Source organism: Corapipo altera, unplaced genomic scaffold (assembly GCF_003945725.1).
Source record: "Corapipo altera isolate COAL_440 unplaced genomic scaffold, ASM394572v1 61, whole genome shotgun sequence".
Taxonomy (NCBI): Eukaryota; Metazoa; Chordata; class Aves; order Passeriformes; family Pipridae; genus Corapipo; species Corapipo altera.
Window position 1 is genome coordinate 1,122,693 of NW_020884910.1, and position 24,667 is coordinate 1,147,359.

Genomic DNA, 24,667 nt, shown 5'->3' on the forward strand with positions numbered 1-24,667 from the left:
AGCAAAGAAATGTCTCACTACTCTCCTTGGGACAACCGAGAGTCGCTCTGGAACGATCGCCGGCAACCTTCGCCTCCCAAGGTCGACAAGGCCTTACCAGGCCTTGCTCCCCAACACGGCAGACTCAACAGCAGGGAACCTGCACCTCCAAGCCACCGGAAGGAGAGAGAGCGAAGGCCTTCCCTCCTTTCTTCTTATAGCCTGGCTTACGTAAAAATCGTAGGGAATACTGGGTAAATCTGGGCCCTTCTTTGGTTACAAACTGGTCACCAAGGAAGGCCTAGGCCAAACTACCACACACGCATATTTGCCTTTGCACCACACGGCTTATCATGACTTATACCTCCACATGGCAGGCCATATTTATGTGAGCACTCTTGTATTTCGTTGGTGTGCCTGACATGGCACTAGATACCAGCAGTAACTGTGTTCACCAAGAAGGAAAATGCCTACGTAGCTAGTACTGCTTTAAGCTTTCTAATAACAGCAAATTGTGATGGCTTGTCAACTACATCCACAGAATAATGCATCCTTTCCTTTTCTTTGTGCTATACTCTGGGTTATTTTATTGCATTGAGAGGTCAGACAGCTTTATTAGGGCAGCAGGCTCCCTGTGTCTCTTCTCAGCTTTAGCCTCTGTTCATTGTCAAAAAACACTCTGAGTCTGTGGAAGAGTAGCCTTGAGAGTGCATAACCTTGGTGTTATTACATGATTTATACGCATAAATGAAGAGCAAATAATTGCCAGTAAATATAAAGATAGACATGGAAAGAATGAAAACAGTCAGCAGAACTCTAGAAAATCTTTGGAAGCAAAGTTATGTGTTTGGGTTGTTCATGAGGTGAGGCATTAGAAAAGCAGGCATGACAGGCACTAGGAATAGTTTGTACTTGTATTTTGTGACTGACTTCAAGAGACTATGACAAGATTAAGAGAAATTTCTGCTCATTACTTAAATGCCTGGCTAAATTTTATGTCCATGCAGTGCAATTCAAAATGTCAGCACTTGTTGGCTCAGGAGCTCACAACTTAAGCTAATTAGAAATGCATGTGGCTAAGTCTTGCACTACGAGGTTGAGCTGTCTCTGTAGCCATACCCAATGACTCTTTCTGGTGAAGCATGGAAGAGTTTGTCTTCAGTAGTCATCAAATATTTGGCTCTGGCAGAAGGAAATAAAGGTCAGAAGCTGCTATTCTATTATCCATCAGCAACAACACTTCATCTTCCTTACGCTGCCATGGGCACAGCATAGTTCCAGTTGGAAGGCACCTCTGGAGGTTTGTGGATCAGCCTCTTGTTCAAATCAGGGTTGGCTGAAAATCTGACCAAAATGCTTCCAGCTTTATCCAGTCTCGAAAACCTCTGAGGACAGAGAATGTACAGCCTGTCATCTCTCCACCTGCAAATAGAAAGTATAAGTTATGTAACCCTAAAGTAGTACCTTTGTGACCAGAAGAACTTGGTAACTGTGGCAATGGATTTGCCATATGTAGGATGGAAGAAGTCCTCCCCACACCATGGGGGGAAAGAGATCCAGAGGTAACAGAATCAAAGCTGCTCTTACTCTGCTACTTGAGCACTCCTCTACTCTGTTGCTGTCTTCATCACTACATCCTTCAAAGCGTGAGATTGAAAATGGTATATTTTTCACTTTAGGAGGCATGTCCTGCCTCTGTGACCTTAGAATACTTAGCAACATGGTTGCACATGCATACTACATGTTCAGTGAAAGTCAAACTGTGTCTCAGCCTATATTAGGCACATTTACCAGCTCTCACCTGGTTATTTTTATGAAGGATGCAAAACCCAGTAGCTAAGAAGTGTACATTGGTGTTCTTTGTGTTAGCAACGGGTCAGACCAGTTGCCTGGAAAACTATTACTATTCCTAGCCCAGTAGTGCTGCAACTCTCCAGATGCCCTGGGAACCTTGCTCCCAATAAAAGAACGGTGCTAATTGCTTGAAACCTTTTTTATATCTTCCTTCCAACAGTATTTTTGTTGGAAGCTTCAGGATATCAATACTTCAGCTGGTTCAGTAAATCTGGGAGTCCTGGTTAATCAATCCTGACACACTAGGTTAGTCATAGCTCGACCTGGCTCTGCCACTTGACAGTTTGGTCTCCTTAAACCGATATGTTGACTCTCCATATTCCTGTTTGACCTTCTGCTCGTTTTTGGTATTTCTGGCCTGATGCTGTAAACTCACTTGTTAAGTTACTGTCTCATTATGGATTTGATAATTGATGCCTGGCAACCCCAAGTAAATGCCCGTGTTCTCCAACTATTAATTATTGTTGCTTGCTTCTTGCTCTCTGTCTTTTCACAGGAAGACTCAAGAACATCTGTCTTGTGCTACTGTGGAACAAGATGGGGGAAAAAGCTGCCAAATATTCAGCAGAAAACACAAAAATGTTTCTTAGCCAGTAATTATAACTGTTATGCCCATGTCTCTCTTGATACATGACTTCCTGACATTAAAAGAATTTAACATTTACATCTGCTTTTATTTCTTTCAAGAGCTTTGTATCTTTTTCTCCCATTTTAAGTGTTGTTGTACTCTTAAAATTGTTTTTAATATTGGCACTATGGGGGTTCCCTATTTATTATGTCAAGTTTACTCAAGTTTACAAGCATGTGGGTCGATGGCATGAAACTCCCTGGCTTTTGTGGCCTTTGGATCATGGTGGAAACAGTCTTTGCGAACTCATAAACCTGCAAACGCAGATCTCAGAATCTTCCTGCACTGTTCAGAAGTGATGGAGAGTGATGAAGGAGAACATGATGCACAGTGCTGAGAATAAACTGTGCAAGAAAAGCAGAAACAGCAGGCTTCTCTCTCTTGTCCCTCTCTTGATGCTACTGAGGATTTATGACGTTGTAACAGGCTTTGATGTGAGCTGAATATGAAAGCACTTCTCCCAGACTGTAGTACAATCAGCATTTTTCCTGCATTGGCTTCATTGCTTTGCTTCAGTACTCCAGTGAGCTGACTGGCAAAACCCCAAGCTGCATGCTAAGATCCCTGCAGCACTGCAGGCAGAATAGTGCCCGAGATGCAGGAATAATGAAATAATGTACCTCATAAGTGCCCTTCACTTAGTCAGAGATTCCCTGAGGAAAAGCAAAAAACCTGGAGAGGATGTTGCCAAAATTCCTTCTTTGCTGCAGAGATAATGATTTGTGTATAGTTACTCCTCAGCGAACTGCCTGATACTGTCTTTGCCCTCCACAACAGAGAACTGCTGGCTGTCTTCATACACAACAGACAGATCCAGATTCCTATAAACATGAAACTTGGATGATGGGATTGCTTATCGTTTCATCAAGATGAAGCCCAGTTAGAAAAAGCAATTTTGCTGCATTATGTACATCTCTTACCAGCTTACTCTATCCATTATGGTCTCTAGCTTACAGTCTAAATATGAGACTCTTGAGTAAGGATCATTAGGTGTTCGCAGTGCTGAACACAATGGGTTCCTGATCTTCCTTCATCAATCACTATCACCATCACATCAGCATTTATTGTTTACAGTGTCTGTTCTTTCAGTAGGAAGATCTACTGGGAAACACAGTGGTAGTAACGAGAGTGCTGCTTTTCTCAACCATGCCCCATTTTAAGAATATAAATAGCATAGCTGTTTATGGCACTCAAAATTACATTTTTCCACAGATACCAGTGATTCTTTTCTGAGTTGGCTTTTCTCTTTTATGCCATTGTAATACTTTTTTACACTGTAATATTTTATAGCTTTCTAGTGTTTTCCATTTAAGAATCCTGAGGTACAGAAATGTTGTGTCTGTTTTACAGACAGAGAGAACTCAGGAAAAGCATGGTGAGGTTTACTTGTCATCAAGGTCCTGCACTGAGTTTGTAACAAAACTGGGATTTACAAAACCCCAGCAGTTCACCACTATTTCTTTCCCTATTCCCATTCTTTGTGTCTAATCTTCCTCCTGTCTTCCTTTTGTGCTACCATTTTGCCAATGCCTTATCCTCTCTTTCAGCAGGTCTTATCCCTGAAAGTGAGGTTTGTTTTCCATATTTGTGAATCTGGATCTGATCCCTAAACACTCCTTTCATGCCGTGCAGCACTCACACACTGCCAGTCCTGCTAACAACTAGGAAATTCCATAGCAAACTCCCAGCTATATCAGGGACCTTGGACACTGTCAGTAATTCTCATCTCTCCTGCTTTTTCTTTTTCCTGTGGCTCACTACAGTGCTGGCTTTTAGCTTTGTGTCATAGGCCATTAGTATTTTCTTTTATAAACAGGTCATTCTGAAATGTTGTGGAGCCTGCAGTATGTGTAGACTTCAAGAACAATTTTCCATGGGACTTTCCATGGATTCAGTATCTGTTGTATCACTATGTGCAGTAGTATGTGGGGATGAGTTCCAATCTTTTCTCAGCTTGTTTTTCAACAAAGATTCCTAATATAAATTTTCTTTCAGTATTCCCAGATTTAAAAAAAAAACCTACAAATTCTTCCTGAATGAAATCTTCAGTGTTTGCCCTGCAGTGCACTCCAAAAAAACCTGCAGTCATCTTTGTACACTGCAGCTGGATAAAGGGTCGTGCTTAGGGTTTGAGTGGATTTTTGGCTTTTTCTTTTTATCCTTCTCAAAAAAATAACTTTGGCACGTGGTTATTTGAAAAACCTCTGGGCAATGTACTCTGTGAAGTAAGAGTAGCCAATTCAAAATTCTGATTCCTATTGGTGTGGGCACTCTTTGTATTTTTGGCACTATGTAAATGTCTTTTATGGATAGATTTGTTATCTTGTTTTTAATACAGTGAAACAAGGGGCAGCTGCTAAGGAGGAGGGGAGGCTCTTTGCCAATATAAGGACACCAGGGAAGCTGTCTGCCAATTTCAGTAAGAGAAGAACATTTTTTTCCCCTTTCTACTCCTCTACTCTTTTCTAGTGCTCCTACTCCCTCACATTCACTCCTGGATAGAGGTAGGAGTTCAGTCTCCAAACTGAATCAATTTTTGCTCCCTTCAATAAGGCTGTCAGCAGTGCAAAGTGTCACAACAGTGTTTTTGTGTTGTGAATAGCTCTTCTCTCTGCACTGGGCTGATATAAGCAGGCTTGTAGCCCTTTTCCCCTCTATCCTGGTCAATGCAACATAAACACTGCAGATCACTAAGGCTGAGATTACTTGGCTGTACAAAGCTCCCCTAAAATGCCTTTAACTCCTGTCTCTCCTAAAAGTACCACAAGATCTCTGAAACTCTGTCTTTCATCTGTGTGTACTCAGAGGAAAAAAAATCTTGATTTTAAAGACCTATTTTTCTGCTCATTTGTTTTACATCACCCACCAGTTATCTGTATTAATAAGGCATGGCCAAACAGTGATAAGAAAGAGTAGCCCCATGCTGATAAGCTGGCTACTAGTTGATCTGACTTTGCAGCATGTTCCTATTAGGTCTACCCATGAAAAGCATCAGTGACTGGAGTAACAACACGATTGAGAGAGTCTCAAGGGATTTAGTCCATTCCAAGTGGATCAGCAGACTCGTGTTTGATGGTCTAGTACTGGTGGAATTGATACTTTTCAGGTGGGACAAGAAATTAGCTCCTTGTTATGCTATTTTCCACAAGAGTAGAGACCGTCACAATGTCTGTGCCACTTCTTGCTAGATGCTAGTTACTTCTGTCTTAGAATTTCCCAAACACTCTTTGTTTGCAGAAGCAATCTTTCCTACTTTCTGCCCTGGACTACTGCTAAGTAAGTAGTAGTTACTGTGTTGGGGGGACATTTGCCCTGTGTGTGGAGCACAGTATACTGGAAATAGCCAGTGTCAGCCATGCTGTAACGGAATGATGAAACTTGTTCCTGTTGCTTAATTTTGTAATTGATATCTATGAAACTATAGTCTAATGGTGGAGTATTAATCTGAAGAGAGGAACTTCACATCAGCTAGGAAATCCACGTATGGCTGATAGAACAGCACGTAATGTTGGCCTCTTGTTCCCCCTTAAAGTTTTAAGTGCACTTCAGCTCTTGAAGCTAACCCATTCTGCTGGAGGACTGCCCAGTCTTGCTTTGGCTTGCCTTTTTCTCTGGATTCCTGCCACATAAGAGATGTTAGCTACTTTGGTTGTGTTTTAGAAACGTGGAAACATGGAAAATGTGGCTCATGTAAGCTTATGATAATGGATTGCTGGACTCCTCCGGCTGATGTTGTCCTTCGCATTCTGCATTTCATGCTCAAGAATTCCCCTTGTGTAAACCTCACCCCTGTTGTTTGTTTGCAAAGAGAAGTCCTTTGGAGAGGAGACAGGATTTGCCAAGAGTAGGAAGGGAAAAGGGCTTGCTGTGTAAGATGTGACATACTCTGTATCTTACTGGAGTGGACCTCTTAAGCAGGATCGTGTTTTGCTGCTCTCTGATGTCCTCTGTGCTGTACTGATGTTTGTTAATGCTTAATCACCAATCCGCACTGCCTGAGCTATCTTGTGCCTTGTTGAGGTCCACTATCATCCTGCAGTCCACAGTAGCCTTGTTTTTGTAACATCAGGGAGAGAAAAAAGCTGTCTAACAGAAGCTTTCAGACAGCCACCACAACTTTTTGTTGGCAAAGATGAGGTAACAGGTGTGCAAAAAAGTTATGTATTTAGTAAAATATCATATATCCCTCTTCCTATTTAGATATGAATTCATATATCCCTTCAAAATTAGAGACTGGCAATGCAGATATTGAAGTGTACCATTTTATTGTGAGGCCCTCAGGCATATGGCAAGTTTCTCTCCATTTTCAAGGCATGGGCTCCTCATATCCCTGAGGATTACCTGCATAAGAGTGGTTGTGCTAAAGTAATGTATGGCTTCACAGCTTCCTTTTCTTTTCTTTAGGTGTGACTTCCTGCCAAAGGTATGGCAATATCTTGTCATCAGGCTGGTTCCAGGAAAAGAAGGTTGGCTTAAGAGTTACAGACCCGGCTCATGAGACAGTTCATTTTTTGTTTGGCCCTCGCCTACTTCAAGTGCTTCAGCCATTTTTTGTTTGTAGGTCAGCGTCGAACTTCTCAAGCAGATCTTAAGACATGAACACAGGGAAGAGTGGTGATGTGCACATCTCCTATCCCATGATCTGGCCTTAATTGCTCTAAAGAATGACATACTTTGTCAAGTCCTGTTTTTGTAAGTACTCGTCTTGATTCAACCTATTTTCCACCACAATGAGCCACCTGATTTGCATAGCTCTTGGAGGCAAAAATTTTCGGAAAAATTAGGGCCTTGACATGGTAGTTTTTATACGCATGTGGATGTCTTGTCAGCCTGTGGTCATTCTACAGAGATAGCATTTCCCTGAATGGCTAGGTAATGCCTATGTGCACAGGGTGTATGAAGTGCTTTTGGTTTCTGATAAGATGAAACGCCCTTAAAATAAACCCTGGTCCCACAGATATCAAGAGCGAAGTTCCCAGTGACATCTGTGGTGTCAGTGTTACAAAATTTGACCTCCTAGAAATGACTGAAGTTAGACTGTTAATAGTTTTCTCTACAGAAGAATCCTTTTTCTTAGCCTTGTGTGCTGTGAAAACACCTTCTGCTTTAGAAGTGGTCTTCCCATGGTGAGCAGGTCAAGAATGAATCATAATCACATTTGATAAGAGAATCTACAGCTTCATGGGATGAGACCATAATGCTCTTCTTTGGGCATCATGGGGTCTCATAGAAAAATCCTGAAGCATCCATCTGAAAAGATTAGGAAGAAACCCAATTCCAGATCTGGGATTCAGCTACCCTGCTGTTTTTCCAGATCTGGGATTTATCTACTCTGCTGTTTTTCCATGGTTCAAATTTCAAGTCTGAATTGGCATCCAAATAGAGGCAAACCATCATTATTTCCCTATAGAAAATCTGAAATTGCAGGCTGGCATTTCCCTGACCTCTGAATTGTTCCTGGTGCTGTGTTTTGTGGCATCAGCCCATCTCACCAGCAGCATTAGGTCAAAGGATACCTGCCAATGACAAAGGAGTTGTGCTTTCTTCCCAGACATACCATTCCTGCTAAGCTCTGAAATGAAGTTGGCCCAGGAGAATTCCTCAGACATGCAGGTCATGGACAGGCCAAAGCATGTAATTTTGAGTGAGTCAGCCTCAGAACCTGTGTGAGACTGACATTTGAGGATGGAGAGGAAAGCAGGCCATCAGTGCAAGTGTCAGTAACACTTGTGTATGTGCACATCTAAGTGAATCTGTGGGTGAAATTCTTGGTGCTGGGTGAGAAATGTACTGCTGTGCTTGGCAGGCAATGCAAGTAGGTGGACTGGTCCTCAGAGTGGGATGAAAGGGTAAAGGCAAGTTCAGAGCTGAAAAGTGCTATCACAGGGACTGGACTAGATTTCTTACGATTCCATTGATTTCTGTGCTATGCAGCCATGGTGACTGTAGCCATATTTAATCCAAGGTTTTCCTCTAGGAGAGAAGAGGGGTGGAAAAGAACCATAGCTAGCTTTGGAGCTGTGCTGTGGCTGATGTTCAGCTGGTGGCCTCTGCACCAAGTTTCTCACTGAAGTATGACTGGCAGGTGCTTGATACCTGCTGCCCAGTGCTGCATGGGATTTGCTTGTGTGAGTGAGGGGAAATGGTTCACTCTGGGCCATGCAGGGTAGCACCAACAGGAATTATAGGAAAACTTGTACACAAGAAGGAAACAGAACCAAAACTGGCTGCCTGATTCTAAAAAAAGTGTATTTCTTAGGAAATACATTAGTAGCCGTTAACAGGATCAAGATTAGTCGTATGGGCAAAGGGCAGTAATGAGACAGTTTCTACTACAAATTTCCCTGCAGCCGTTGCACAGATCAGAAGAGAACTTCACCATTCATTCCTGCGAACAACAACATGGAGTCCAGGTTCTTGTCTTGATTATAGCAGTGCGAATCAGAAGCAATTTTGTTGAAGTCAGTGCAGTTTTCCTGACATAGTAAAACAGAGGATGAAAACACATAAATCCATCAGCCAGGAAAAGAAGATGAACATAAGCTAAAATGACTGATACTAGAGGCAGTAAGAATTCAATTCCTTCCCACAGTACTATTCAGCTGACCTTCACATTTACAGGTGGACTGGTCTTCAGAGTGGGAAGAAAGGGTAAAGGCAAGTTCAGACTTGAAAAGTACCACCACAGGGACTGGACTGGATTTCATATGATTTACAGAGAATCACTGTGTGAGCTTTCTAGCTGGTCATATTGGTTATTTCTTTTCTCACTGTTGTGCATGTCAAGGCTGGCTGGACAGTGCAGCCCAGAGCAGAACAATGTTTTCAGAGAGCACCCAGGAGCAAGCCCAGGACAGCAAACACCTCCGATTCTGCTTCCATGCGCAACGTTTTATGCCTACTGCAAAAAGAGGGTTTGGGATGCTTGTAGGATCTTTCTGATACATATGAAAAAGGTGATATCTTCTCCACCACAAAATATACAAAGCCTGCAGCTTTGCCTAATTTCCCGCTAGCTGGGAGACTTGCATGTAAGGTGTCTGCCTTTAATCCTTTGCCTACAGGAGGAGTTGGTGATGGGGCTTGGAGGACATGCAAAGATACAAAAATCTCTGCTTGCTCTCCATTTCTAATCTCCACTTCTTCCTCTTGTCAGATTAGGAAATATCTATTTCAGGTATATTTTCCAGTTTTAATGGAGAATACCTAATAGTATTTTCTCACTGATTGCATTCATTTTAGAGAGCAGTCTTATAATTTTGTCATTCACTGTGGCCTTCTGTTCCCTCTAGTGGTAGCTGGGCTCTGTGTAAACCATAGCTATATAGGGAGTTTGTTTTGCGTCTGAGCTTCTTTCAGGATCTAGTTTACCCTCAATTTTCATTGTTCACTGCAGATATTCACTAGGAAGGCTAGAAGACATTTAATCCAAGCTCTGGAGTTTGGATATAGTCCTTCTGCAGGCCTGAACTTCTCAGGACCTGGTGTGCCAAGAACCAATCCACCAGCAGGTGCCCCAGAAACCCATTGGTTGCTCAGCATAGTCACAGGATCTCTCATACCTGGACTTGTATCATCTGAAGGGCCATATGGATGCTCAGCCACAAGCAGGATACCACCAAACAAAAAGTGCAATGTACAACAGGAAAGCATATGGATCATGGGATTGGGTGTGCTTGAGCCATGATTTTCACCTCACCACGTGGATATGCTCCTTTCAGGGGTTGAGGAGCCTGCTGTTACCTTGGTGACTGGAGCTGGCGCAATTAGTACAACCAGGAGAGCCTAATTCAGCATAGTCCAGAGGATTAAAAATGAGTTCTTGCAGCACAGGACAAGAAGTGGTGATTTCAAGGATGACGTGAGGCAGATATCGTATTTTGTGTCATGTTTAGCCAACACAGGGGTGCTGGGTTGAGACAGTTGGCTGCTTATCATTCCCCTGCACTGCAAGGGAATGTTCTTTCTCATGTTCCAGAAGCCCTTTGCCTTTGAAAGGCAAGAACTTCACTAGGGACTCCCTGTTCTCTATTAGCAGTACCATTAACAGATGGTAGTTTCTCCAGCTCTTGCAATGGAAATGAAACCTCTGTCTAAAGGAAAAGCAGTAATAATGTTGTATTAGTCCATGACAAAAGCACAGGAGTATGTGCTAGCACCATCTAGCCAGCATCCCCATCATTGCAGCACCAGCTACCTCTTCCTCCACTTTTTTCCATCTTCGAGCTCTATGCAAGTAGTTGTCCTCTGTTTTCAGCTACAACTCTTATTTACTGCCTTGAATCCTTTGTCCTTCAACTTTGTTGTACTTGCCTCTCCTCCATTCCTCATCATCTTTCATGAAGAGGCTGCTAACTTGCAGGCAAAGCCATTGGCTATGTCCCAGTACTTGGGAGTGAGGAGGAGATGTTCTTGTGGTATCCCAAACCTCAGACCCTCTGACAAGGGTGAAGCCAGAGTATTCCTGCATTCTGCTACGATATGTGCCCGAAATAATGTGAAAATTACTACAGGGCATGCACTGAAGCAGCTACTGGAGAAGATCTGCCTTGACACAAGGTACAGTCCATCAGTCCTAAAAGCAGGGAGCTGTGAAGTCCCCTTTGCTACCTGCTGTCTCGAGGTGTGGTAGTCCCAGATATGGGTCAGCTGCACCCGGCTGTCTCATTTCAAGACCAAAGCAGCAGGGGAAGGTCCAGATGATCAGCAATTAATTACCTGAGGGAAGTAATCCCCATAGATGAGGCAGTGCTGTGGGGCCGACCGTCCTTGCGCACTATATAAGCGGTGCTTTGTTTCATACCATGGAGCCTGTCCTGGCAGCCCAGTCTGTCTTGAAGCTCATCTCCTGACCTCCTTTTTCGGGGTATGCTGTGGCTGGGTGGTGACATGGAGGAAGTACAGCAGCGTGTGAGTGAGGGCAGGATATCCCTGCAAGCCCTCAGTCCTCGTCCCCAGCGTGTGAAGGTCGCTGGCTCCTGGGTAAATTTCCATCGGATGCGGCATTCTCCCGTTACGACTCAGCATTTCTGACACCCGACTGCAGCTTCTCTTTCTCATTTGATCATTTTCTTGGTAAGGGGAACTAACAGCCGTTACTAGAGTGATTTGGCCACTGTCCAACAGTGTGTATATTACTCACACATTTCCCTGCTAGCAAAAGGGTTTTCTTTTTTCACTGTCTGGTTGCAGCCTCTTTCTATCTTCATCATTAGAGAGCTCAGAAGGTCAGTGCTAAAAGAGAAATCTCAGAGGCTTTTTTTACAACCCAGAGTAAGGGAGGGCTGGTGAGGGGGGAGAGGGAAAGGGTGAGAAGGAAGGGAGGGTATGCCCAGCTGAGTTAGTTCTTCACTAGGATTGTCTCTGGTACAGCTGAAAACACGATCCTGGAAAATGTAATATTTATAGAAACTGTACTACCCCAGCTGGGTAAATCTCAAGGTCATCTGATGATCACTGCAAAATAAATGGTCAGTTACTGCTGCTGTTGCTCTTGCATCATGAGACTGTAAGACCTTCAATTCAGCACTGAAATCTGCATACAAAATGGGATCCCACTCCCTCTCCCTAACAACCATCTATCCTGAAACTGCATTAAGGAAGAAATAGCAGTGAGGCAACTCAAAATGCCTGCATGGCCTTTTTTTTTTTTTTCCTGTGAGAACATTAAGCTATTAACTCTAATTCCCTGGGAGGCAGAGGTCTGCAATTCATTTCACATATAGGGCATCTCAGGAGTTTGCCTGAACAAGCGAAGGACCAAGTGCTGGCCTGAAGCCAGTTCTTTCATTTTTGAGCCCTTTTCATCCCTTGAGGAAATTTGCACGGACATGCTGGATGCCAAAGTCCCCAGAGAGAAAAGAGAAGCAGGGGATTGGTGTTTTCATTACATCTATTATATTCCTGCACAAAGACAAGTCCTGACTTCATCACCAGATGGATATGATCCTCCTACTGCCTCATGCCCGCAAAAGTACTATTGTCAAAGAAATTTGTGGTAATGGGGAAAGGCTAGAGCAAGGTTATGACTGCAGCTATTTCACTCTAGTCCAAACAACTGTCCAGGTCTAAAGAGTGAGAGGTCTCCACTGGAGAGAGTGGAGTCAAGGAGGCACTGTACTGAGGCAGGTACCGGCTTCTGAAAGTTTAAAAGGCTCTCTCCTTCTCAAATATTGAAGACAAACTAAATGTGACCTCCAGACCATCTTCCTGAATTGCCTTTCCTGAGCACAGAGCAACATCTTCCCTAACTTTTTCTGTTTCTGACATATTTTCTCCAGTGAGAAGGCAAGAGCCTTTACGTTTTGTGTATGGGGTTAACACTGTAAATTAAGGTAAATATTCGTGTCTTCAAACATTTATTCAGCTGTGAACCAAAATACTTGATTGCAGTAGCAGTACTTTAACCAACACAGTGCAATGTAAAGCAGTAATAAAAAAAGAAAAAAGACTGTGCCACAATGATCTGTAATGAATGTAAGGATAATAGTGTGGCAACTGCAACAGGGATCATGCAAAGGTACAGCAAAGGTGCACGCTCACAAGAGCACATCCCATGAAAGGGATGTCTTTCCTGTTGCATGACCTTGGGTCAGATTAAGGTAGGCCAAGCAAATATGTGTGCCAAGATGTACTGGAGCATGTTGTTTGAAAAGTGTGCTCACTCAGGTGAGGTTGTAGGACTTCTGCATGCACCTCTCAGGTCCTCAGCCCCACAGTGCCCCAGGGATCCATTTTCTCCCGGGGAACTGGAAGATGGTCTGCTTGTCTCTAGACTAGAAACAAGGCACTAGAAATAGTGCCTGCCCATTAGACTGCATTGCAGGTGGGTTCAAATCTGGTATATACTCTAGTGAGGGATCCTTTCGGATGTAGAGGTCATGAGTAGGTAGCTGACCAGGAATATGCAGCCCAAGGGAAGGAGCAGGAAAGCACTGGAAGACTAACAGTTTTGAACACAGGGGCTAACAACCTGAACCTGAGCCAAGTTGGATGGCTCATTAAACTCAGGTGACAGGTCTTTGTAGGTCAAGGGGAAATGGGTAAGGAAAAATGCTGTGGAAAAGCTTAGCTTAATGCTGCAGCTGAAGGTGAAGACTGAATGTGAACATGCAGCATTTCACATAAAGCTGTACAAATATGAAAGGGAGATATAGGGAAGACAGTTTGAAGCATTTGACCTCCAAATTCCAAGATCAAACCTCCCTGCTCTAGGAAGCAAAAATTATGTATGGGTTTAAAGGTGGGTGCCATGGGAAAAGCAGTGGTTGCCTTGCCTCTCTGAAGAGCAGAGGCTATGAAGGATATGAATTCCTAGCCTAGGATGGTCTATCTTGCTAGGACTTGTGTGAAATTGAATCCACTCTAGAGGATTCATACCAGAAAGGCTGCAGCTAATACACATGACATTCTCAAGGATTAGAAAGATGATTTTTCATGGGCCAGATTACTTTAAAGACATTGGCACTGCCATATCAAGGTGAATCCTATATCCATCCAGGGTGCAAATGACAAATATGAAAGCATCGCTGGGGTATGAAATGTAGAGACTTCTTACTTTCATGGGATGAGATGCTTAAATGCATCAGTGGGAGAGAAGCCTTTATGTACCCTGTTTGTCTTGATGAACTTTAAAAGTTTAGGACAGTCTCTCAGTCTTGTGTTCAACATTGTCTTAGCCATATACTGGAGAACATAAGGTTGCCTTTTACTTAGTGAGGCCTGGCTCAAAGAGGCAAAATGTGCATGATGCATCCAAAGTAAGGCTCCTTTATCAACTCTACACTATTTCTAGACAGAGGTTTTAACTTTTCTTTGAATGCTTTCAAAAGAAACACCTTGCCCTGACCTGCCTTGATGACTAATGAAATGCTGAGACGGTGTATTCAGGTGGCCTCACAGAGGTGTCTGGTAAACAAGAAAGACAAAAGCTGTAGCTCAAACACTGTGGAAGCCTTTCTCTTTTTTTTTTTCTCCTGTGGAAGGAGAACTGTAATGTAATAATTAAATCATTATTATGCTTATGCCCCAACACGTGTAATGGAAGCATTAGCAAAATTCTCTTCTTAGGTCTTGTCCCTTGTGTGTAGCACCAACTCCATATTAATTTTCTCCTGCTGAATGTGGGAGCAAGAATAAGTTCATACATTTTTAACAGTGGGACAACTGTACCCAACAGTGCCAAGGGGGCCCTTCAGAGAGTGTACAGGTTAGGGGCATGTCAGGTAAGAGGAATGTAATCTATTCATTCACTCCCTCTAACACTGTTTTGTGCCTTTTAAATTATAAAAAGTCACAAGAATCTCCTCCTGCTATGCACATTTTTGAAAGACCTCCAAGCAGAATGACCTCCTTCTCTGTTCCCTTGGTGAGAGGACACCTTTCTGCCTACAGTGAAAGGAAGCAAATAATAGCATCTGCTAGTCCAGGGGGCATCTTTCAGCTGTGGAAGCTTACAGGTTTTGCCTGGTATTTTCCCTCTTCCTAAAGCACATGTTAATGATTTTGACCTTTCTAGTAATTTGATTCCAAAAACAGTGTCGCAGCAGCTGAGCCCTAAGCTGTCATTTGGTAGAGAAGATTATTATCACTCTGAAATCAAAGCAAAAGGCTGCTTGTTCAAGCCTGTGTGGAGATCCCCTCACGTATGGAGATCCTCCTCTCTCATCCTTCTGTGTCCTCAGCTCTGGGCCTGCTGTCAAGGAGTTCCAGTGTGGTTGGCCAATGTAAGGGTAGATATGCTGCCAATTCTTTGCATCTGTGTAGTATACAAAAGCTCTATGAGAACCAAACTGGTTGAATATGGGATAATACTAAAGGAATCCTTGTACACAGGTAACTAAGGTGTGCTGGGTGTGGGAGGGTGTATAAACATTTGTTTATATGTGCAATAATTGAAATAGGCTATTTGCAGGTAGACCAGAAAGTGCTCTTTGCTTGCCTTAAGCAGACACCGGCTCGTGCAAAAGTTCTCCTTCCAAATCTGTGTTCCCTTGGCTCCTCCCACAGTGTGAATAATCCCTAACATTTCTGTGACTCAGTGGATTCGCTATGGAAATGATGGCAATATTTTCAGAGTCACAGTCTAATACCTGAGCCCCGACAGGATTCTTGCCCCCACATCTCTGGCATTTTGCATAGTTATGTAACACCTCTTACTCATGGCACCAAAATCACTGTAGTGTCCTTGTAGTGAGGAACTAGTGAAATTTGGAGTAAAATCCAAACCTCCCTTTTGGTCCCTCTTAAAAACCTTTTCATTCATGTTGGAGTTTGCAGCATTTTTTAAAATGTGATTTGCAGATAGCTTGCTCTGTTGGTGGGAACAACAAGGTCACAGTTTTATTTTAAACTTCTTCCTTTTGCATTGCAAAATCCAAGTCACTGTATAGAAAGAAAATCTGATTAGCTGCTTCAGGAGACTAACATGAGCATCTGCCTTCAGCTTGTCTGTTTCATCCCCTCTTCTCCTGGTCCTCTACCTCCTGTTCCCCAAATTCTTAAAAAGAACAGTAGTTGGAAGAGTGGGTGTGCAAAAAAAGAGAAAGAAATAATCTCATCCATAAAACCCGCTAAGCCCTTGGCTTGTATTTCTTATATCACCTAAATATAAAGCTACTGTCCTCAGAAAACTGATAATAAAAATCATTTGGGAGGCTCACTCTTCAGTACAGAACAATGTCTGTCCTCAATGCAGTTTCTGGTTGCTCCTTTATGAAAGGTGTCCTTTCTGCTGTGCATAATAGAGGGAGTTCTCTCAGGTTAGGTGGAGCAGCATTAACAGCCATGTGCAGAGGCCACAGAGCCTTGTCATGAGGCAGCTGCACTGGGAAATGGTCACAAGAGAACTATCCAAGTATTTTTGTAGCAGAGAGGCTATTTTTCCTGACTAACTGAAAGGCAGGGGTAAATCACCTTGCAGTGAGTTCACATTTATGAATACAAACAAGATTTTAAAAAGGTAGGCATGCATGTATTCTATGTCTGCACCATCTGCCTTCTCTGAGCAATAATCACCTTTTCTGAGAAGTTGTATCAGCCACTGCTGCTGTCTGTAATAATCACAGTAGCACTGACTGCTCTGTTCGTAGATTCATAGAGCCATGGTCTCCCATAGCAAAAGCTATCTCCCTGCAGGCTACAGTCTTGAAAGCAGACCCACCTGCAGGCTGCCTGTCAGCAGCTGTAGAGCAGGCAGAGAAGCCAGGGCCAAAAAAGCAGTCATGCATTGCAAAGCCACAGTCAGGCTCTGTTTCACAGGAGAAGAAACTGAGACAGATGGAGGGCAAGTGATTTTCTCAAAGTGATATGAGTAATATCGCTGGCAATGCCCAGTCTTGAAACTAATACTGGCTTAGGGCAGGTTCTGTGAAATGTGCAGCAAACTGGGCAGCAACATCCCTGGGCTTCCTCCTTTTGCCCCAGGGAGACTCACTGCAGACATCTGTCACAGCTAGCACTGTGAGTGCATCACTCTGTTGGCTCTCGTCCAACAGTATTGCTGGGGGACCTTCCCCTGTCTTCCTCCTCAGGGTGTCTGTGCTCAACAAGTAGTTGATTCTTCACACAGTAGGCACTCTTTCTTAAATTAAAATAAACCTTTCTGGGTTTTAGTCCTGTTCAGCTCAGTCTTCCCATTTTGGGCACGTGATGTAGTTGGGTGACAGAATTATTTATAGGTAACACCTGGCAGGAGCAGAGACACTGTCATGTAAAGAGTCAGTAGGCATGAAATAAAGGCTTTGTTGATTGCTGATGCTCCACAAATAGGCTGCACTGAGAGCCAGCACACCTTGTATTTCTCCTCTGCTCCTTGTCCCTTTTGTATCCCCTCCCAATTCACTCCAATCTGCAATTTCCACTTCTTTTCTTCCCGTCCTTTGCTCCCCACAATGGCTTCCTCAGGAGAGCATTAAGCTCAGGTGCTCCATGCCCTGATTGTACCAAAGTTTCAGTAGATCACAGGCAAAAGTTGACCTTTGCTTGCAGTCAGATGTATTGGAGTGTGATGGATCACAACTCTCACCAATCTAACTGTGAACCAGGGTGCACCAATTTGCCTCCATCCTAGGCCTCGGAGCAACTCTTTTCTGCCCGGTTTCCTCTTTTTATTTGTTTCAGTCTAAGCATCTGCAAGACCCTTGTCTCTGACTAAAGTGCTTTCTCCCCATTTTGGACTTTGACCTTCTTCCTAGTCCTCTAACTTGGCCAGGCCCTGAGCTTGAGGAGACTGGTCAGATAGGCAGTCCAGTCTGCACGGAGAATGAGGGCTGAGAAGGAGAGACACAGCGGAAATCATCCCAAACAATGCTTTTAGCAGCAGTTTAGTTACCCATGATGTGATGTGTAACCACCCTGGACCACATCTAATCTGCCAGTTCTTCTTATCTTTTAGGAAAAATGGTGGGGTGGAAAAGAACCAAACAGACTAGCTTGTGTTGGGGCTATGAGTTTTGTGACTCATATAGCCCTTTTATGGTTCCCATGGCTATGTCAGGCTAACCCATGACTCATTGCCTTTTCTAGTTATTCAGACTTTTGCCTAGCTGTCCATCCTCCTAGGAACCAGCTAGTTTCCTGAAAACTAATGTTCCATGCCAACATTACCATTTCAGCCCAGTATCTTTGACAATCCTAGGACACTTACTCGCTGTTTGGTATGCTTGGGTCTGGCCAAGATAAACCAGGAGACTTTCTCATTCTTCTTTGAACAGCATAACCCTCTTTGCACTGATTAGCTTTTAGGCCAAAGTACTTGAATGCTCTAGATGATGTGCTTCGCTTTTAAAAAGAGGAAGACAGAGAAGAGCCCGAATATACACACAGAAACTACCAAATTATGAAAAACAAAAAGGTTTATAAAGTTCTCTTTTCAGACAGATGACTTGTAATCAGTGTTACTGGTCTATTGCTCACGTCTCCTGAAAAGATATTTAGAAGGAAGAGGGAGTTGCACATTTCTGGAGCTGGATATTGGAAAGGATAAGTAGCTCCATCTCATAGTAACACTAGTCAGTCAGGCGTGTGCTGTGTGTCACTCAGTGGAGGAGTGCCTGCTCTGCTGCACAGCCTCTCTGCTGTCACTGACAGCTTCAGACCTGTATTCCTCATTTAACTTCCCACTGTGACTCTCCTCTGCACCTTCCATCCTCTAGTATCAGACTACTCCCTGCTTCTGGATCATCCTCTTTCTTGACTGTGCTATGGGTTTTGTGCCTCTATGCCTTTGCAGTTTTACATGCTGACCACTTCCACACTTTTAATCTCCTTTATTTCTTTCCTGCCCTTTTCCTCTCCTGCTGTTTTCAGCATTATAATAGTATTTGGCACTTCTTTGAGAAACATTTTTAAGCCATAATCATGTTTTCTTCAGGTTTTTATAGTTTCAGCCATTTCACAATGCCAATGGGGAAAAGTGAAACTAAGCATACTTGGTGATCAATGCAGAAAATATTCATGTCAAAATCAGAAGCACACTTCAAGGTATCTCAGTCTCATGCATGGCTCTGGCTCCCTTGCAGGGTATTAACACTACACTCTGCTCCATGCCACTTATGGGATGGTAGTTCCTACCATCACAGATCAGTCAATGGAATGGGCTGTGCCAGCCTCTCTGTAATCTGCTCCGGAACAAAGTCAACCAGGAAGCCAGGCTGGTGAGCTTTGGAGAGGTAGGTGGAGTCATTTACAGGATTCCACCACCAGCCCAGTTTTGGGGGTAACAACAAGAAGTTGGCTACATAGGAATATTCCAAATCTTTTCCAGATCTTTGAAATGAGCCTGAAAACCACAGATTAGGCAAGAGGGAAGGATGTGATAAAGTGGATAGATATTTTCTTTGCCCCTTCTGACCTGTATGATACTATTGTCACCTGATGCTTTGCTTTCAGAGCATGAACAGGCCCTATGTCAGCATCAACACAGAGGTGAGTGTAACTCATCTACCTGTAAATACATACTTTAATTTATTGTGGGGAGTGAGACACAGAGGAATAAACCAAAACATTTCTCGCATACAGGGAGGGTGGTCTATGTGTCTGTCATGTATTGTTCCTCCTTGGACCAAGCTGTTGAATGGCTGTCAGCACACTGAAGTCTTTTATATATAATGGAAGGCCAACCTAAACTTTCCTCCTCTGGTCTGAATAATCTGACTGATCTCACCATTCCTGCTGAACAATGGAAAATTGCCTGAATATTTAAACATGTATTGTTCTTGGGGAAACAAAATGTTCAGCTAGTTTGGTTGCCTTAGCAACATCCACTTCTAAAAATACTAAAGAGACAATCTAGAAAATAAGTGAACGTGTAGAACAGGCGAGGAGAGAAAAATGCTTCTTTCTCTCTGACCCAAAACAACTGGGTCATGGGCATGAAACACTTTCATTTAAATCTCAGTGAAGGATTTAGGGTGTATCTTCACACACTTGTCGAACAAGTTTCATTTTTAATAGTTTAGAATGTGGCTAATATTAAACCTAGGAAAGCCGCTGTGACATCTCTTTTACATTGGCTCCAAACTGATTTTGTCAATGCCCTTTAGAGTGCTATAGCCTAGAAAGCACAGGTTGCACAGGAAGTATGCAACAGTTGCTGTATGTGGGGGGGGCAAGAGGGCTAAAGCTGTAAAGATTAATTAAGAATGATTAAAGGCCAACCTGAGATACACCTTGTAAAGGCAAGTAGAAGAAACAACAGATGATTCCTTTGTGACATGATGTGGAAGGGACATGTTCATGCTTGGGGAAAGTAACAAGGGGATCATAGGTGTGACCCACGTACAACATGAATTAAATGAGTTAATGCTCCCAATTTTCAGTAATTCCAACAAAGGAGAATACAGGGCAAGCACTGTGTGTGTAGAAAAGGAAATGACTGCATGCAGGATGAAACAGGAGCGTAAGCATTTTGATCAGCTCCAGTCACAGGGACCAGAATATCTCAGAATATTGAGATAGCTGGCGTATGAGATGGCAAATCTTACAGGGTGGATTTTTAATTAATCTGTCAAGTTGGTGGTGGCACTGTCTGACTGCAAAATAACAGATGCAGTACTTTTGTTATCTCTAAGAAAAGGAAAAGGGTGTAATCTAGGGAAATGCAGACCCATTCTCCTGACCACCACAGTGCCTACAGCTTTAAAGCCAGTTTGTAGAAGAGAATAATAAAAAAACACATAGGCAAATGAACAGTAATGTACAATGCAATAGTAGTTTGTCAAAGGCAGAACATGCCAGAATAACTTGATATTTCTCTTTAATAAGACAACTATTTTGGATTGGGGAAATGATAGATATCTTATCTGTCCAGACTACAACAAAGTACTTGACACAGTGACATATTTGTAATTAATAGCTAAAACAGAAGTAATGGAAAAGTTAGAAGGTAGATAAAGAGGTGGCTGATGGGGAGACAAATGCAGTTTGTACAGAAAGGGAAAGTATCGGTTTGGAAGAATGGAATTCAGTAGCTAACTTTCCTAGTGCATTAGCTTTAATACGCAGAAATGTATCAGAATGTGTAACAGCAACACTGTTGTGGCTCAAGAGCTGGAAGTGCCAGAGAAGGACAAAAGCTTGCACTTATTAATACATTGCACTCTCATCACGGAGTGACTGAGAGCCCCAACATGTTGTAAAGAAAAATAGTATCCTGCAACATATCCAGAGAGAGGAGGAAGAGTCAACAGTGGTATGCAGGACTCAGGAGAAATCTCATCTGAAAAATGGCATGCAATCCTTGTTGCCTACTTCCCAAAAATAAGAGATCCAATGGGAACAGGTGAAGAGTGAGCACATGATAGCAGGACCAGGGAGACTCCAAGCCTATGTGGAGAAACTAAGAGAGACTGGCTTTTAGAGTCAACAAAATGAAGGATGAGAGAGGCTGGATTTCCTCTCTATAAATGTATCTGAGTGTAAAAATCAGAAGAGGAAGTTATTAAAGCTGAAGGACATCCCAAGAACAACTGGGTATAAAATGACCATAAAGGAATTTACCCTTGAAATTAAAAGAAAACTTCTAGCCATCTGAGCAATTAGGTTCAGGAACAGTCTCTGATGGGAGAGGCGAGGAAAGAGGCCAGATGCTTTAAAAAGATTTCACTCAAATGAAAGACATTTCGTTCTGTGGCTTCCTGTGATAGCATGCAGTGACTGAAAGGTTTCCAGGGCTCTAATTGCCTAATCACAGATCATTTTGACAGCATCCATATCCAAGAGGTCTCCACTTTATCTAAATTAAAGTCTATGCTTTCAGCCACACCAGTACAACTGAAGGTTCAAAACAATGATTCACTGGAAAACACTTAGTGGAAGAGAATGACAGCAGGGAAATGAAAATACTATTTCAGCAGAAAGCCCTTATCCTTCCCTGGTACTGAGGGATGTGAGATAACACCACATTTGCAAACTGGGGATACAGCCCTGCAATGCTGATGCCAACAGATGAGCCAAAAGAGCTTCCTAGAAGTATAGCAATTGCATACACTGTGTGTAGATTCATCATGAGACAAGCAGAAACATATTCAACTCCTTTCCTGTCTCTTTCTGTTTACTTTCTTCCATGAACTCTGACTTTTCTGAGACTGTTGAAAGTCTTCTTTTTTATCTGGATGTTGTTCAGACTGGTTTTTTCACTTACAAGATGGTTGCCATTTCGTATTTATAATCCCCAGGACATTTTGTGACTGTTCCTCTCACAGAAACCTTTTACAGAAGAGAAATTGGTGTTCAAACTGATGTGATGAGTTGCCTAAAGTTGTTTGCGAAGTCTGCAGTAGAACAAATTGTCTACCAAATCCCTACTCCCTGTGTAACCCTAAAATCAGCGTCTCCGCTAGCTTTCTTCTGTGTTTCATTTTCCCCTTCCATTTTAGTCTGCTTCTGTCAAGCTCCTGCATGTCCTCTTCACTCTATTCTTCTTGCCAGCTGAAGAACATGGCTCGGATGCCCTGCTGCAGCCTCTGCCCTCCGATTTCTCATGATTTTCCATTTGCTCCATCCATCACTCTCAAAGCTGTCATGGTTGTACATCACCACAGCAACAGCACAGGCGTGGCTAGGATGAACATAGAAGAAATGAGTTATTATGACTCCATCTGAGGCAATAGACATGTACAAATGGGAAGAGGGCTTTGGAAGAGCTCTGGGCAGGTTTTTTTGGTTTATGCAGTGGATGGAATCTGATATGATACACTTGCAAGGTCTTGTTCATCTAGGGTAAAACTCATGCAATTAGTTCCCACCTTGTGGTCCTTTCAGCAGGTGGCTTTTGCTCTGTGTTTTCTCTGCAGCATTACAGCCTCTATCTCCTCTTTGCCAGCCTCGCATGCCAGGCACAGCTGGTGAGTGTAATCCGTGATCCAGTGAAGACTATCTGGAGAAACAGGAGTACCATAACAAACCTCTCATGCTGTCAAGTCAGCCAATGGACCACAGGCAACTCCACCAATATAAGTGCATGGAAGAGAACAAAAGAGTTGTGAGAGAAGAAAGCAGTCTTCAGAATCGAAATTTATGTGCAGTGTGGAAAGCGTCCATCAATGCTGCTGCAGGCCTTCCGGTGAGCAGGCCTGTGGAAACCTGGTGGTTTGGGTATGGAGATTTTCGCTGAACTATCAGAACTTTTGTATGTTTAGGTTGTGATGAGAATGAAGATCTTTCTCATAATGCGTGTGTCTTTCCAAGTAGGAAGTCTCAAAAACAACTATGATATTGTGAAAATGATATCTGACTGTACAGATAGTTACAGAGATTCTAGCCTTTCACAATCTTCCTGTCACTGTCCCATTTATACGGATATAACTTTTGGTATAATTGAAGTAATTGCTTGCAATTAAAATTATTTAGTTACACATAAACGTTTTCAGTGCTGTTAAGTATTTTGAGAAATTATTAATCTTAATGAACCAGAGCTTCAAATGAATCAAGTTAATATTTGCCTCAGAAAAGTGTGAGGGCAAGGCGACATGAGCTAACATTTTACCCATCTAACTCTTATCCTGCAAAAAGATTAAAACGGATCCAAGGATAATGTTATTAAAAGGAGTTTAGGGTTTGTGCTACCTGGGCCACTGGTATATGTCCCTTGGAGACTGCTATGGTGGCCAGAGATTTAGATGTGCTCTATCCTACCTGTTTCTAAATAACAAAAGAAACAAGAGACATAAAGCTGGGTATTTCACGTCAGTGCTTATGAACTTGCTGTCAGAGGCGACAGGTGCTTGGTAAGACATTAAAGGTTTTCTACAAAGTACTGTAAAAATACACACCTAAAGAAAATGCACACCTACATTCCTGCTTACAAGCAACAACAAAAACGAGAGGGAGAAAAAAAAAGCTATTTAATTCATATAAACAGGAGGAAAAAATAAGGGTAATATAAAGGTATATGCAATTTTTTTGTGTAATGTTTAGTTGACTGTAAAGGAAAAGCAGTGAGCTGTATCTTTTTCTTTTTTTTTTTTTTTTTTTTAATAGAGACTGGATGGCTAAGAAACACTGCTACACTCTGCCTCAGCACAATCCTTTTGATCAGCTTTCTGCCTGCTTTGAACCACAGACTCTCTGACAAGATTCAGGCCACAGTTCTGTCCCACTCTGTCCCTCTTTCCCATCCTCTCTTCCAACTAAGGAGCTTACACGCTGCTGAAGACTTCAGGGCTCAGATCTCACTATCTCCACTACTGCACTTCAGTCTTGCCCCCTGGAGAGTTATCACTTTCATTACTGCCAAGATAATTAAAGGGAAGCCAACTTCATATATCAGCTACTCCTTTGCAAAGCTTCGTGCATGGTTTTTTGCTTTGTTTGGGGAGATTCCTCTTTCCCATTAGCTGAATGACTGATGTGAGTTCGTTCCCTTTTCTCTGAGGCATCACATTGTAATAACAGCACAAGATTCTAACCCTGTGGTCCAGTGGTCAAAACCAATGTTCCTGTGATGTGATCTTCTCTTGCCTGCACACGTATTCCTGCTTGGCCTCTGTCATCAGGCTGCCTAACTGTCACATCTCCTTCTCTGTCAGTGATTTTCAGCTGCTTGTTTCCTGCTACCCCTTCTTTGACCCATGATTAAAGTATCTGTGGGAGTTTACTGGCTCTAAGACTGTCATCACAGGCTTTAATAAGTACGTGGTGATGTGGCAATGCATCACCTTGCAGTATGGGGATACAGCATAAGAAACAGGAAGGGAAAAAGTGGTG

General features: G+C 42.8%; 2 long non-coding RNA genes across 2 annotated transcripts in view; both read right to left on the bottom strand.

Moving 5' to 3' along the window:
- Positions 1-879: 879 nt before the first annotated feature.
- LOC113951984 overlaps positions 880-24,667 on the bottom strand; it is a 29,313-nt gene continuing 5,525 nt past the window's right edge. The window contains exon 2 of the long non-coding RNA XR_003529341.1: positions 880-1,401. This is a non-coding gene — a long non-coding RNA (uncharacterized LOC113951984). The remainder of the gene's footprint in view (positions 1,402-24,667) is intronic.
- Positions 10,209-11,018, bottom strand: LOC113951986. The gene is made up of 3 exons (XR_003529343.1): positions 10,940-11,018; positions 10,468-10,471; positions 10,209-10,218 (listed from the first exon to the last, which is right to left on the bottom strand). It is a non-coding gene; the product is annotated as an uncharacterized LOC113951986 (long non-coding RNA).